Source organism: Neofelis nebulosa, chromosome 6 (assembly GCF_028018385.1).
Source record: "Neofelis nebulosa isolate mNeoNeb1 chromosome 6, mNeoNeb1.pri, whole genome shotgun sequence".
In the NCBI taxonomy this organism is placed as follows: domain Eukaryota; kingdom Metazoa; phylum Chordata; class Mammalia; order Carnivora; family Felidae; genus Neofelis; species Neofelis nebulosa.
In genome coordinates, this window is record NC_080787.1 from 8,668,763 (window position 1) to 8,683,151 (window position 14,389).

At 46.6% G+C, this 14,389-nt stretch overlaps 1 long non-coding RNA gene across 1 annotated transcript; it reads left to right on the top strand.

Moving 5' to 3' along the window:
• The first annotated feature begins 7,271 nt into the window (after nucleotides 1-7,271).
• LOC131513688 (uncharacterized) lies at nucleotides 7,272-9,854 on the top strand. Its single transcript, XR_009262713.1, has 3 exons — nucleotides 7,272-7,463; nucleotides 8,240-8,302; nucleotides 8,735-9,854. It is a non-coding gene; the product is annotated as an uncharacterized LOC131513688 (long non-coding RNA).
• The last annotated feature ends 4,535 nt before the right edge of the window (nucleotides 9,855-14,389 follow it).

The window sequence follows — 14,389 nt, forward strand, 5'->3', positions numbered from 1 at the left end:
TGCCTGCTCTCTTGCGTGTACCCCCTGAACCTCTCCCTATAAAACTCCTGGTGTCCATCTTGCCAGCAGAGAGGTCAGTTGTTAAGGCTGGAGCCTGCCACCTCCCCCAAAGTAAATCTCTCCCGTTCTCTTTTCCAGACCCTCCTCTCTTGGGTTATTGGCTCCTCTTACAACGAGTTTATCTGACTTTGTTCTGCAGTGGTGCTTTCCATTTGTCCAGCCCCCTCAGTGGGGGAACAGTTGGCTGATGCATCACACCAGGGCTCACCCGTTCCTTTCCTGAGTTAGTGATAACTGGTAACACTAGTACTGGCTTTTCAGTCTTGGGCAAATCAGTGAACTTTCCTGAGCTTCAATTTCATCATTTTTAAAGCAGAGATAATAATATTGCCTGGGTTGTTATGAAGATCACACTGAAGAAAGTGCCAGACAAAGATAAAGTTTCAATGTTACTGTAGTTCGTTGACTCTAAGACAGCAGTGATTATAAGATGCATCATTTTTTGAAATAACACTAAGGAAGAAGAAGCTCCTGTCTGTTACACACAGCACAGCAGTTTCTTGTCATTTAGAAAATTTCTGCACGTTGAAATAGATTTATTTAGGCAGATTGTTTTGTATCATAAATAATTCTTACGAATTTATAAAAAGAAACTGTAAGTGAATAGAAATTAAGGCATTCTTAACTTTCCTCACCATCTTGACCCACTTCTGCGGTATCACTTGTCAAGCTAGTTAGTGCCAAATTTCCCCCATACAGTATTGCCTGTGTACCATCATGAGCGTTTGGGGATGCAATATTTCTTTTTTTGTTTAATTTTTTTAATGTTTATTTATTTTGGAGAGAGAGAGACAGAGTGCGAGTGGGAGAGGGACAGAGAGAGAGGGAGACACAGAATCCGAAGCAGGCTCCAGGCTCTGAGCTGTCAGCACAGAGCCTGACGGGGGCTTGAACTCCCAGACCTCAAGATCATGACTTGAGCCGAAGTTGGACGCTTAGCCGACTGAGCCACCCAGGCACCCCAGGGATGCAATATTTCTTAAAAGAATGCTTCATATTATCTTTCTTCTGAGCCTTTGAGACCAGTTCTGCATTATCAACACACACACACACACACATAAGCAGTGGCATCTGTCTCCTGTCCAGTGCTTGGCTATCTTAAGACATCTTGATTTCAGGGATGGTACACATATGGAAATGCTTACCTGTTAGAACTGATGAAATACAGTAGTATCATTTCATATTATTTCATAGGTTTGGGCTTGTAAGGGGAGAAAGTGTTGTGGAGGAAGAATCCTCTGTCCTTTAAGGTCCTTCTAGCTAGACCAAGAATCAAATTGACATGAGACAGATTAATAGGAAGAAGTCAAATTCAATAGTGTATGTACATGTGGGGAATCCACACAGACAATGAAATTCCAAAGGCAGTCAGGCAATATGAGGCTTAGATGAACTGAAGAGAGGGGTAGGGATCTGAGGATACCACGGGGAGAAAGACCATTAGCAGGAGGGTGAAGGAAGGTGTTTGGAAAACACAGGTGCCCTGTCACGTAGAGAAGTTTCTCGGGCAAAGAGGAATCTTTGTTCATAGCTCTCGTCCCGGTACAAGCAGGCAGTTGAGGGGGGATAAAGAGCTTTTCCGGAATCTGCTGGGTTTGGATTGCTTTTAACTCAAAATAATGTTCATGGCACAGTGGCCCATTTGGGGGCTGCCTGCCGTGGGCCCCTATCAGAGCATGAAACCCTCTGCCTCTTCTTAGGAACTGTCCTTGCTGTTTGAACAGAATTGGGGTGGATCGTCTGCCTGGGATAGGGCCCTATGGTGTTAACAGGGCAGGCTTCCCACTGACATGAATAAACGATAGAAGTAATTTTGTGTGTTTCCTCATCTGCCTATTCTTTTTCTTCCTTCTTGTCTGCTTTCTGATCTTCCTTTGAGGTTCCTGAGGCCGAATCTGGTTCCTAGGAAACATCAAAGGGAGCCTGCACCAGAGGCCTCTCAGGATGTGCCCGGAAGCCTGCATCCATCCGCTGTGTGGGGACAGAATGACACCCCCCCACGAGTGTGCGGTCTCCGTTGCTGTTTCTGGTGACCATCGCAGGTAGGAAGCCATTCCCTTGGCGCCGCTAGCATCACACAGGAGCTTCCTGTCTTTGGCCTAAACAACTCAGATCAGCACGGAATGCAGGGGCTCTGTGTTTGCTTTGCAACAGAATCATTTGGCCAAAGGCAGGAAGGCAGCCCTCACGCACGCGTGGTTTTCTGGAAACAGGAATTTAAATAGTTTTTTACTGTCATGACTATTTTTGAAAAGATAAAGTTCCATTTCATGTACACTAGGAAAACTTTATATATTTATTTAAAATAATCACAATAGGTGATGTTTTTGGAGAGCAAATGACCACACTCTCTTTTATCCTAAATCTTTATTTTCATATATTCTGCTTGCCTACTGTGGACTCACTCATGATATGAAGTCACTGTTGAGCAGCAGTTCTGTTAACCCACGTCCTGGCCAGGCCAGCTAGGGCCCCTTTGAATTTACCAAGGACTGAGGGCAGAGCTATGGCCAGGGAAACCGATTTTGTGTCCAGAGTTTATCAAAGTGTGGTGAAGCCATAGTAAGGCTTACCTGGGTTAAAAAAAGTTATTTTTTTTTCAATTGAGTAAATGTAAAGATCTAATTAGCCTTGTCTGAGGCTTCATGAATTGGGCAGAAGGCTTCTAGCAGGCCGAAGGGAGCTCTAAGGGGCTGTACAGAATGGAAGGATTTTATAGGCAGGAGGAGGTGAGATCACCTTCCTTTGGGGGAAGTCAGGGAATCTTATCATGCAGATGACCTCACTCGTGGGATCAGGACGTTCCAGACTGATTGGTTTAAAATTATACTCAGTGGAAGAGGCTGAATCTGCAGTTAAATTAGGTAGTTAGTCTCAGTGGGTCTTAACATAAGTGACTCCATTTGGGTCCTGTTTCTTGTCAACACCAAGAGTGACCCTTGTTAAAATACAGCTTTGGGGCACCTGTTAGGCTCAGTTGGTTAATGATTTCGGCCAAATCATTGATTTCGGCTCAGGTCACGATCTCATGGTTTGTGGGATTGAGCCCCGTGGGCTCTGTGCTGACAGGGCAGGGCCTGCTTGGGATGCTCTCTCTCCCTCTCTATCTCTTTTCTTCCCCCTCTTGCGTGCACTCTCAAGATAAATAAACTTAAATTAAAAAAAAATAAAATGTTTTATCTGCATCCAGACCTATTGAACTAGAATGCCTAGAGGGTGTGGCTCAAGGGTTTGAAGCAGCTTGCTTGCTTGCTTATTTATTTATTTAAAAGTTTATTTATTTTGAGAGAGAAAGAGCACAAGCAGGAGAGGGACAGAGAGAGAGAGAGAGAGAAAGAGAGAGAGAGAGAGACCCAAGCAGGCTCTGCACTGTCCGCACAGAGCTTGACATGAGGCTCAAACTCATGAGTCGTGAGATCATGATCTGAGCTGAAGTTGGACGCTTACCAGACTGAGCCACCGAGGCGCCCCATGAAGCAGCTGACTTATTACGAGCACTGTTGTAGAGTATATAGGGGCTACTGCAGGAAATGCTATCACTGGAAGAGCCCTGTCATTCCTCATGGATTACTAATGTTTAGGCACTCTTTTTTTTTCTCACAAATCCCCACTTTTGCATTCCTCTTTGTCTTTTTCTTGTGATTCTTCCATTAATTTAAAATTCCTGCGTTCCTGAGCCCCCATAATGTTATTTGCAGTTTGCCTGTCTTCCCTGTCTATCCTCTGTACCTTTGACAAAATGCTGATGATGATTTCATTGATTTGCAACCATCATGGGGTTCCTTCTACCGTCACAGATCGGGCTGGGACTGTGGAGAACGTAGGAACATGGGAGAGTGTTCTCTGGTCTCTTCACGAGCTGTGTTGAGTGAGTCTTCTAGAGTCTGAAGTAATTATGGCAACTTGGCCTCACGGAAGAATGGTTAGTTGCTGGAAACCTTTTCAAACTTCTTTATTTAGCATTAAGATCTCTGCAGAAGGTATGTCTGTCTATACAGACCATTCAGGTGGTTTTTGCAGAGCAAACAGGTGGTCTACCCGAGGAGTGGATGGAAGTCTGTACCTGATTGAAAACTGCTTTAAGCTGTGTCAAGGCTTCTGCCTTGGAAAGTTCTTCTCAGCCACTTGCTCCAGGATTACAGCCTTCTTTCTGTACGGTGGTTTCCTTGACACAGTTTTACAAGTTGGCATTTGGGCCACCTGGTGGCCCACGCCAGAAAGGAAACAGGGCAGCTTCTAGGGATCACTCTGTTCAAGAGATGACCTAACAGGTTCTCAAGGGAAATAAAGTCTATCCTACCATATGTGTCTGAAAGAAATTTCTAGACTGGGTCTTCATTTAAAGGCCATTCAGGGACATAGTGGTATCTTTACAAATAAAGGCAATATTTTTCAGAGTAGACGTGGGAGTCCAAGATTATCTGTCTGTTCTACACCCTTCACCATCTCCTGATTTTAATTAGAGATGCTAGTTTTTGTTTTATGTTCAACTGGAGGTTGTTTCCCTCTCTATATCTGAGGTGAAGCTTTTTGTCAGAAAATAAAAGGCTAAAACTATTAAGGTAATTTTTAAAAAGTAGATTTGCGTTGGAGAAAATGTCATTTCAGTTGAATTAAAGTAGTTTGTTGTTGGGGGCGCCTGGGTGGCTCGGTCGGTTAAGTGTCCGACTTTGGCTCGGGTCATGATCTCACGGTCCGTGAGTTCAAGCCCCGCGTCGGGCTCTGTGCTGACAGCTCAGAGCCTGGAGCCCGTTTCGGATTCTGTGTCTCCCTCTCTCTCTGCCCCTCCCCTGTTCATGCTCTGTCTCTCTCCGTCTCAAAAAAAAATAAATAAACGTTAAAAAAAAATAAAAAAAAAATAGTTTGTTGCTAGCTTACTCATGGGGAAAGATGCATATCTATTATACCTAATTCCTATTAAATGGGACCAATTAGACTTTCCTCTAGAGTCACTGAACAATTTTTTTTAATGTTTATTTACTTAGAGTACACGCGTGCGAGCTCAGAGGAAAGGGGCAGAGGGAGAGAGAGAGAGAATCCCAGGCAGGCTCCATGCTCTGCACAGAGCCCAACGTGAGACTCCCATCTCACAACTGTGAGATCATGACCTGAGCTGAAATCAAGAGTTGGGGGGCGCCTGGGTGGCTCAGTCGGTTAAGCGTCCGACTTCGGCTCAGGTCACGATCTCGCGGTCCGTGAGTTCGAGCCCCGCGTCGGGCTCTGGGTTGACGGCTCAGAGCCTGGAGCCTGCTTCCGATTCTGTGTCTCCCTCTCTCTGACCCTCCCCCGTTCATACTCTGTCTCTCTCTGTCTCAAAAATAAATAAACGTTAAAAAAAAAAAAAAAAAAGAGTTGGGTGGCTAACTGACTAAGCCACCCAGGTGCCCCGGCATTGAATGATTCATTCATTCATTCATTCATTTTTTAATGTTTATCTTGAGAGAGAGAGCATGAGCAGGGGAGGAGCAGAGAGAGAGGGAGACACAGAATCCGAAGCAGGCTCCAGGCTGAGCTGTCAGCACAGAGCCCGACATGGGGCTCAAACCCACCCACCGCCAAGTCAGGACCTGAGCCGAAGTCAGACATGTAACCAACGGAGCCGCCCTAGGCGCCCCGAACAATTGTCAAAAACTTGATGTGTGTACAGGTAAAAGTAGAGATGACTCTTCCACTGTATTTAACCATTTCTCTTACCTCCAGTTAGAAGTACTATCACCATGAGGAAAGTAACAGGTTCCCGACAGAGCCCGCACTAGGAAAGAGATCTCTATCAATACATAAAAAGAATAAAAAAGTGACTTTGCCCTTGGATTTCAGGGAATGACAAACTGCTGCCGAAGGTTCTGAAAGTCTCGGTTTCTGTCATTTTGTCGTGGACGGGTCACCACACTTGTGGCCCTGCACCACCGTGTCTGCAGGCCACACGGGGGGTGGCACGGCCCTGATACCTGTCGTCTTTGCCGACGGAAAGCATTTGTAGCTCGTTATTTAGAGTCTGATTGAAGCTCGTTGTTACATACCCAATGTATTGAGGACAAGTTTTTCTCTCCTCTGAGATTTCCCTGTCAATTGATCAATCATCAGAATCACCCGTGAGACAAAAAAATAAAATCAGTTTAGGGCCAGCTGGGTGGATCAGTCCATTAAGGGTCCGACTCTTGATGTCGGCTCAGGTCACGGTCTCACGGTTTATGAGTCCAAGCCCCGCATCAGGCTGTGTGCTGACTGCATGGAGCCTGCTTGGGATTCTGGCTGCCTCTTTCTGCCCCTCCCCTGCTTCTCTCACGTGTGCATGCTCTCCCTCCCTCTCTCTCTCTTTCTCAAAAATAAATAAAATAAACTTTAAATAAAAAAAAAAAAAAGAGCTAGTTGTTACAGACCTAGACTGAGGACAGGTTTTTCTCTCCTTTGAGACTTCCCTGGCAAGTGATCTGTCATCAGAATCCCCTGTGAGACTAAAAAAATCAGTTTAACAACAGGAATATGGTGGTGTTCCTCAGGTAAACCTCTGACACGTGAATTTTGGGTGAGGCGCACGGCACCACAAATAGTGTAAAAGCCATACACAGCTGGGAAAGACTGCTTAGTAATTTCACGTGGTGAAATGACACGAGCAGGGCCTGGAAGGTACGATGGGCGAGGGGGGAGAGTCCGGGGCGGGGCGGCCGGCGGGGGCGCGGCTGGGCTGTCGGCCGAAGGGGGGCGCTTTCTGTAGGGGACGCTGGCTGCCGCCACATTCCTCACTGGAGACCTCTGTCTGCAGGTGGGGCCCGCGGCCAGTGCGCTGACGGGAGGAAGCACGCCAACGCCGTCCTTTCGCCCGACGTGGAAACTACTAGAATCCCGCGGGGGACCGCACGGGCGCTTGCTGTCGCCGGCCCGCCTGTGACCTGGGCTGGGGGGCCGCTGCTACCTGGTGAGCCGCCCGCGCTCGCGCGGAGAGCCGTGAGCCCCGCAGGGCGGGCCCCGTCGGGTCCCCGCTCACCTTTGTCCGGAGGCCCGGGTGGCGGCTGCACGGCGGGGAGACGCTGCTGACCGGGGACGCGGCGTCGGGACTCTGGGGCGAGGGACCACCCCCCCCAAAGATCTCGGAAAGGACCCCCCCCTTCCTGGGCACAGAGCGGGACACGGACGACTACGGGGAGCCCGGGCCTGACCTCTTCGTGTCCCCCAGCAGGCAGAAGCCCCGGGTGGGGGTGGGGGGGGGGGGGCGCCCTGGCGGGCCTCGACTCCTCCTCGGCTGGGGGCCGCCGCTGAGTGAGCCCACAGGGACCCCGGCCCCCAGACACTCTTCCCGGAGTAGGCTGTTTCCCACCTTCGTGAGGACTCCACCTGCAGGAGAGGAGTTGGGAAAGGAGATTTCTCTGCCCCAGGAACCACCCAGCAAGAGCTCTGGAGACCAGGTGGGTGGGGGTGCTTGGGGGGGGGGTCGTTGAGGGACAGGGTGCTGAGGTCGCCAGTCGCCACTACAGGCTGTACCGTCACAAGTAGGTGCCTCCTGGGGCGCCTGGGTGGCTCAGTGGATTAAGCATCCGACTTGGACTCAGGTCATGACCTCACTCTTTGCTGGCAGCCTGGAGCCTGCTTCTGATTCAGTGTCTCTTCCCCGCCCCCACTCACACGCTGTCTCTCTCTCAAAAAATAGAATAGAATAGAATAGAAAAGAAGGTGCCTCCTAAGGGCACCCGCCTCCAGCAGCAGCAAGGGAGGTGGCTCCCAGCGCCTTCCCGGTTAACAAAACATCTCCTTCCTCTCCTGTCCTGTCAGGACCAGACACTATAAGAATAGATGGTGTTTCTGCCTTCACCAGTCAGCCACCTAATGATGACTTTAGTGCTTCACCCTCTGGGTGCCTCTGCCAGTGTCTCAGGGGAACGATGATTTAGCAGACGTCCCTGGAGCCGGCCCACATACATAGCCCGTGGTTACCACAGATGGAGTCACCTGGGCTAGGCCCACTTTGCCAAACTGGGACCTAGTATCTAACCCAGTTGCAGTTCACCCTTCCCCAGGACTGATCTTAAGAGGTCATTCTGGAATTCCCCCGTCTGCACCAGTGAGGTCATCCATTAATGAGACCCTTTTGTTCCCCAAAGGGAGGCCATCTTGCCTGAAATAGTCCTGTTTTTGTTCTTTATAATTTCCTTGTCCTGCATTTAAAACCTTTTTCTTTCTGGAGCCCTTTGGAGCTCCTTTCTGTTGCCGGATAGGGTGCTGCCCGATTCATGAATCGTTCGATAAGGTCAGTTAGATCTCAGAAACTTCCTCAGTTGAATCGTCGTAATTTAGCAGATTTGGCCCAGGAACGGAGGGCTCTGAACTGCACTTCTGAAGGCGTTCAGGGACGACGAGAAACACAGGCGTGGCACCCGTGAGCCCCTTTCTGAGTTGTCTTTCTTGCCTTTCCCAAGGGCCCTGCATACGTTCCTCCCGGTTCTGGGCTCTGCCCTCCTTGCCCTGAGCTCCCGATCTCACTTGCTTTCCAAAGTTCCCCGTTTGTCCGAAATCACTCGCTCCACATGGGGGAACTGCCAGCAGTGTGGACACGATCCCCCAGGTGACTGGAAACCCCGGTCCTCGGCTCTGTCCCCACAGTCCACGTCGGGCGCTGCCGCTGGCAGCTGGAGCCCCCGTTTGTTGGGGTCCTGCCGAGTCAACCCCTTCCCCGGCCCAGACTCCACGCTGGGAAACGTTGGAGGTGCGCACAGGACTTCTCTCGGCCAGGACACGGTAACAGCACTCGGTGACTGCACGTTATTCGGGCGCACAGCCTTGCTTGTCTTGTCAGATGAAGGCTGGCGGAAAGACAAGGGCTCTCTGCATTCTGAAGAGTTAGGCACGTGACCTCTGGCGCACCTGCTTATCTTGCGTCTAAAGGATGGCAGTCCCGGGAGCTAAAGCCATCTCTACAAACGGCAACATCTTACTAAAACCACCTAGAATCGCAGTGGCTGTTACGAGGAACGTTCCAGTTAGAGAAGATCACTTAAGAAGTGCACTTGGCAGCCAGGATTCCCAAATGAAGCAAACAGGCTGGGATACGTTTTTTAATCGGCAGGCAGAAGCCTCCACAAAGGTTCAAAGTTCCCAAATAGCTTCATTCAAAGATTCACTGTGAAAGGTTATTACAAAATTAAGTAAGTAATTTTTACTGCTTCCCTCTACCCTCCTTTAAATCCTCTTTCTAGTAGTCTTATGTCTGCATTGCCTTTACAGGACTGTAAACAAAAGTCAGCCAAGTTAATGACCTTACAGACACCTTGATATCACCTCTTAAAGGAGGGCCCCATAGGGGACCCTCCCAGAGTTGACAAAACTCTTACATTCTGGTAAAGTGCTACCTTAAACGGCCAAGGGAAATTAAAAATTAGTGACAAATCTTGCCAAATTGTGCTAAGTACCACATCTACAGATGGGACCCCGGAAAACTGGACAAACCAGCTAAGGGTGACGATTCTTCCCAGAGTCAGCTCTCCTGGATCTCTGAGTGTAGTGCCTGGTGGAGAAAGAGAATAAACTTCACAGTGTCCCTTTCTAAATCCAGGCCATTGGGCATTGATCTTTGGGAGTGACTCTAGAGTTTTTGAAGATAGTATATATATTTTTTTACATCCTCTGAGGCCCATGGGGTTGTTTAGTATTGCCAGAAATATTTACCGTTTGTCCTGACTGAAACCTGACAAGATATTTGAAAAGATTTAATGACTCTGTGATTAGAAAGTTGGCCAGATTGGAGGGGCATCTGGGTAGCTCAGTTGGTTAAGTATCCAACTCTTAATTTCAGCTCAGGTCATGATCTCGAGGTCCTAGGATCAAGCCCTTTGTTGGGCTCCATGCTGAGCTTGGAGCCTGTGCTGGATTCTCTCTCTTCTCCCTCTCTCTGTGCCCCTTCCCCACCTGTTTGAGAGCAGGAGCTTTCTCTTGCTGTCTCAAAATAAATAAGCATTAAAAAAAATTTTGGGGGGCCAGATTGGAAACTGATATTCAGAGCCTGATAGATATTTTTTTTAGGCCTTTTCCTTAAGCTAAATGTAGACAAAGGGAAAGAAAACATTCTGAAGACTTTGTGGAAAATTGATTAGAAACATTCCAAAGGCAGACAACTCTTAAATCTAGAACATAGGGGCACGTGGGTGGCTCAGTCGATTAAGCTTCCAACTTTGGCTCAGGGCATGATCTCATGGTTCATGAGTTCAAGCCCCACATCGGGCTCTGTGCTTTCAGCTCAGAGCCTAGAGCCTGCTTTGGATTCTGTGTCTCCCTCTCTCTCTCTCTCTCCCCTGCCCATGCTCGCACTCTGTCTCTCTCTGTCTCTGTCTTTCAAAAATAAATGTTAAGACAAAAAATTAAAAAAAAATCCAGAACATAGAAATCTTTTGATTCCCAGTTGGAAATCTCCCTGATACAAAAAGCAAACTAAGGATAACGTGGTTGGATGGGTGGTTCAAGCTGCGATGGCTTTCGTTTAGGCTGCGAGGAGACCCAAGTCTTTGAGGAAGAGCGAACCATTCGCTGTATCTCACAGATCTTTGCAAACCCAGACACACAGCCCACACACAATTCATAGGCAACCTGTCCTTTTTACCAATCCCAGATCCTCCCGTATTTATCTCAAAAGGCTTGTAAGTATTGTCCTTAGGAACCCACGTTCCTCTTGGAGGAACTTAGATTCTTTCCCTGTGCCTGTGAGATATAAAGGTGAACTCTTGATCATCTCTCTCTATCTCTCTCTTTTAAATTTTATTTTAGAAAGAGAGAGAGTGTGTTCCTGCGAGCAGGGGAGGGGCAGACAGAGAGAGAGAGAGAGAGAGAGAGAGAGAGAGACTATCAAGCAGGCTCCATGGTGTCAGTGTGGAGCCCGGCTCAGGGCTTGATCCCACGACCCTGGGATCATGAAATCAAACTTCAGAGAGGTAATTTTTACCTGAAGGAAGCAAAAGAGGGGAGGGAGAGACTTTAAAAAAAAAGACAGACTTCTCCATGGCTTCCATAGGTTACTTGTCAAAGAAAAATACAAATCTTAAGTGTCTTCTCCACAAATATTAGTTGAAAAAGGTTTAACATTAGAGCAGGGTAATCGTAATTTATTCTAACTGTTCTTTCATAACTGGTAAGTTTTGTATTATTGTACCTGATTCATGGAATTCAAAATGAAGCTATAAAGTCTTTGTTTATGTCTGCCTGTATGGTTTTTTTGTTTGTTGCTTTTTGTGTTTTTTAAATGTATATTTATTTTGAGAGAGAGTGTGTGCGCGTGTATGTGCAAGCAGAGGGGCAGAGAGAGAGAGAGAGAGAGAGAGAGAGAGAGAGAGAAAATCCCAAGCAGGCTCATCACAGAGGCCGATGAGGGGCCCAGTCCCACAAACCGTTAGATCATGACCTGAGCCAAAATCAAGAGCTGGACGCTCCACCTGCTGAGCCACCCAGATGCCCCTATCTGTATGTTTATACGTATCCATACATATATGTTACAGATGTGTGGGATTTTTCTATCTCCCGATGCTATTGCCAAAACTAATTTGTAAAAGAACTCTACTTAATTGGCTTAAACAAGTAAGTGTTCATATAAATTTAATATTCAGTATTAAAGCCATTTTAAGTCTGTTGGTTTAATTAAAATGGTCATGTCTTTGGAGTTACCAACAGCGTTGAATATAATACATACAACTTTTACTCTACCTGGTTTTATTATCAAATAAGTCCTTGTTATTGCTTATGGAATTTGTCATCAAGAAACATAGTTGGGGAGGGCACCTGGGTGGCTCAGTTGGTTAAGCATCTAACTCTTGATTTCAGCTCTACTCATGATCTCAGGGTTGTGAGATCAAACCCCTCATTAGGCTCTGTGCTGAGCATGGAGCCTGCTTAAGATTCTGTCTCCCTCCCTCTCTCTCTCTCCTTCTCCCCCTCCCTCCCTCCCTCTCTCTCTGTCCCTGTTTTTCTCTCTCTCCCTCTTTTTCTCTGTCTCCCTCTCTCTCCACCTCTTCCTCTCGCCCTCTCTCCTTCTGTCTCTCCCTCTCTCCTCCTGTCTCTCCCTCTCTCCTCCTGTCTCTCCCTCTCTCCTCCTGTCTCTCCCTCTCTCCTCCTCTCTCTCCCTTTCTCCCTCCCTCTCCCTGTCTCTCCCCCCCCCCCCCGCCCCTGTCTGCCACTTGCACACTTGCTTTCTCTCTCAAAAAAAGGAAAAGAGACACACAGCTTGGGATAATGTCTGACTTTGTCTAATGTCTCATGAAGTTTCTGCTGGTGGTCTAAACATAATTAAGAACAAGCAAATAGATGTAAATAGGATACAAAAGTGTGCAGGTGAAATTTTTAGAAAGTTTCTCCAGATCTTTTTGGTAACCTGAAACTTTAAAGTTTTGCTATGTTAAATTACGTAATGGGTAGTCATTGATTATCCAGATCATTTCCAAATAAGATAAAATACTAACACACTATTTACTAAACCCAGGCTTCCTTCTGCAAAAGAGCAGAGGATAAATGGGTCCCTTAGTAAACGTCATTTGTCACACTGAAAACTTTACTATGAAAAAGCATGTATTTCTAGAAATAATAAAAACTATTTAAAATATTTTGCTAAGCCACAGAATGTTAACATAATAGTTCATAATTAATTCTTTATTTTTACTAAAAACTAGGGTACTTACGGTTAAACATGCTACTATATTTTTAAACCTACTAGAAATAATAAAGGAAACATCTCTGTGTGAAAAGAAAGTAGGATGTATCTTTTCAGTAAAAGACAGTATGAGAAATGGAGATGCATTTTTGTTGAGAAAAAAGTTGTCAAAGGTTTGTAGAAAAGGAATTTCTGAGAGGGATTTTATGCGTGGACAGGGCTGGCTGGTTAAGATTGGAATACGTTTAAACAAGTTAAATAAATTTTAATATCAAAACTAACTTGGTGCAAACTTAGAATTTGGCTTTCTCTCTGTTAAAAGGACAAAGTTTGCATAAGGTCTGTTCTCCTTGTAACAGGACACAAGTGACAACACTGGTTATGTTACCAAGGCTTTGACTGCATTATCATATTTGAAAGAGATGTGCACAGACTCAGGACGAGATAGGTTTAGAGAACTGGAATTGACTTTATGGATCCAGTAAAGCCCCTTGGTGAAAAGAACCTCCATCTGGCACCTTGTTTAAAAGGTATCAACAAAACAATACTTTGAAAAAAAAATTTTTTTAACGTTTATTTTTGAGGCGCGCGCGCGCACACACACACACACACACACACACACTGTGAATGGGGGAGGGGCACAGAGAGAGGAAGGCACAGAATCCAAAGCAGGCTCTAGGCTCCGAGCTGTCAGCACAGAGCCTGACGCAGGGCTTGAACTCACGAACCATGACATCATAACCTTAGCTGAAGTCGGACGCTTAACCGACTGAGCCACCTAGGAGCCCCTCAACAAAACAATTTTTAAAAGAACTTTTATGTTCAATCACTGCTCTTGCTGCACTTAGGTAGATAATTAGGTCATGTTTAATGCAAACAAATTAGTTTTTCTATTATCTTTGATAAAGAAATGGGGGTGATTGTAGAGAGAAAACTTATGTTTGCACTTGTGTAGACATTAGACTGTAGTCCTGTTAATTGTCTCTGAGGTTTTGTTTTGTACCTGTAAATGCGATTTGATCCTGAATTCTTCTAGTTTCCTCAAATATCTGGCTAGGACTCACCAAACTACCATTTCCAGTTTTCCCCCACCTTGATTTGGGACCACTGAGAACAAAGACCACCCTTGAATCTCCTGTAAAGGTCCTGTACCAGGTCGTCCTCACTGACGTTCAGGGACTTGCACTTTGGATACGTGTGTCACAGCTGAAGAAGGCCGCGCCTGACATCTGGTTCTGTACAGACTCTGAAGCCTCTGAACCGACTTGATGAGGAAGAGAAGCGGTGGACACGAGGTGGACTGCTTCCTCCCAAGAGGCCAGATCGATATTTCATACTTTATTTATTTATTTATTTTTAATTTTTTTTTTTTTAATGTTTATTTTTGAGACAGAGAGAGACAAAGCGTGAACTGGGGAGGGTCAGAGAGAGGGAGACACAGAATCTGAAACAGGCTCCAGGCTCTGAGCTGTCAGCACAGAGCCTGACACGGAGCTCGAACTCACGGACCCCGAGATCATGACCTGGGCCAAAGTCGGCCGCTTAACCGACTGAGCCACCCAGGTGCCCCAGATATTTCATACTTTAAAACGAAACCCTCCCTTCCTGTCTTTCTGTCCTGTACTCTGACACTGGTCCAGAAAACAACGCCATCATGTGTGTGTCCCCGGCCACTGCTAACGTGGGTAACCTCAACCTTAGAACATTTCC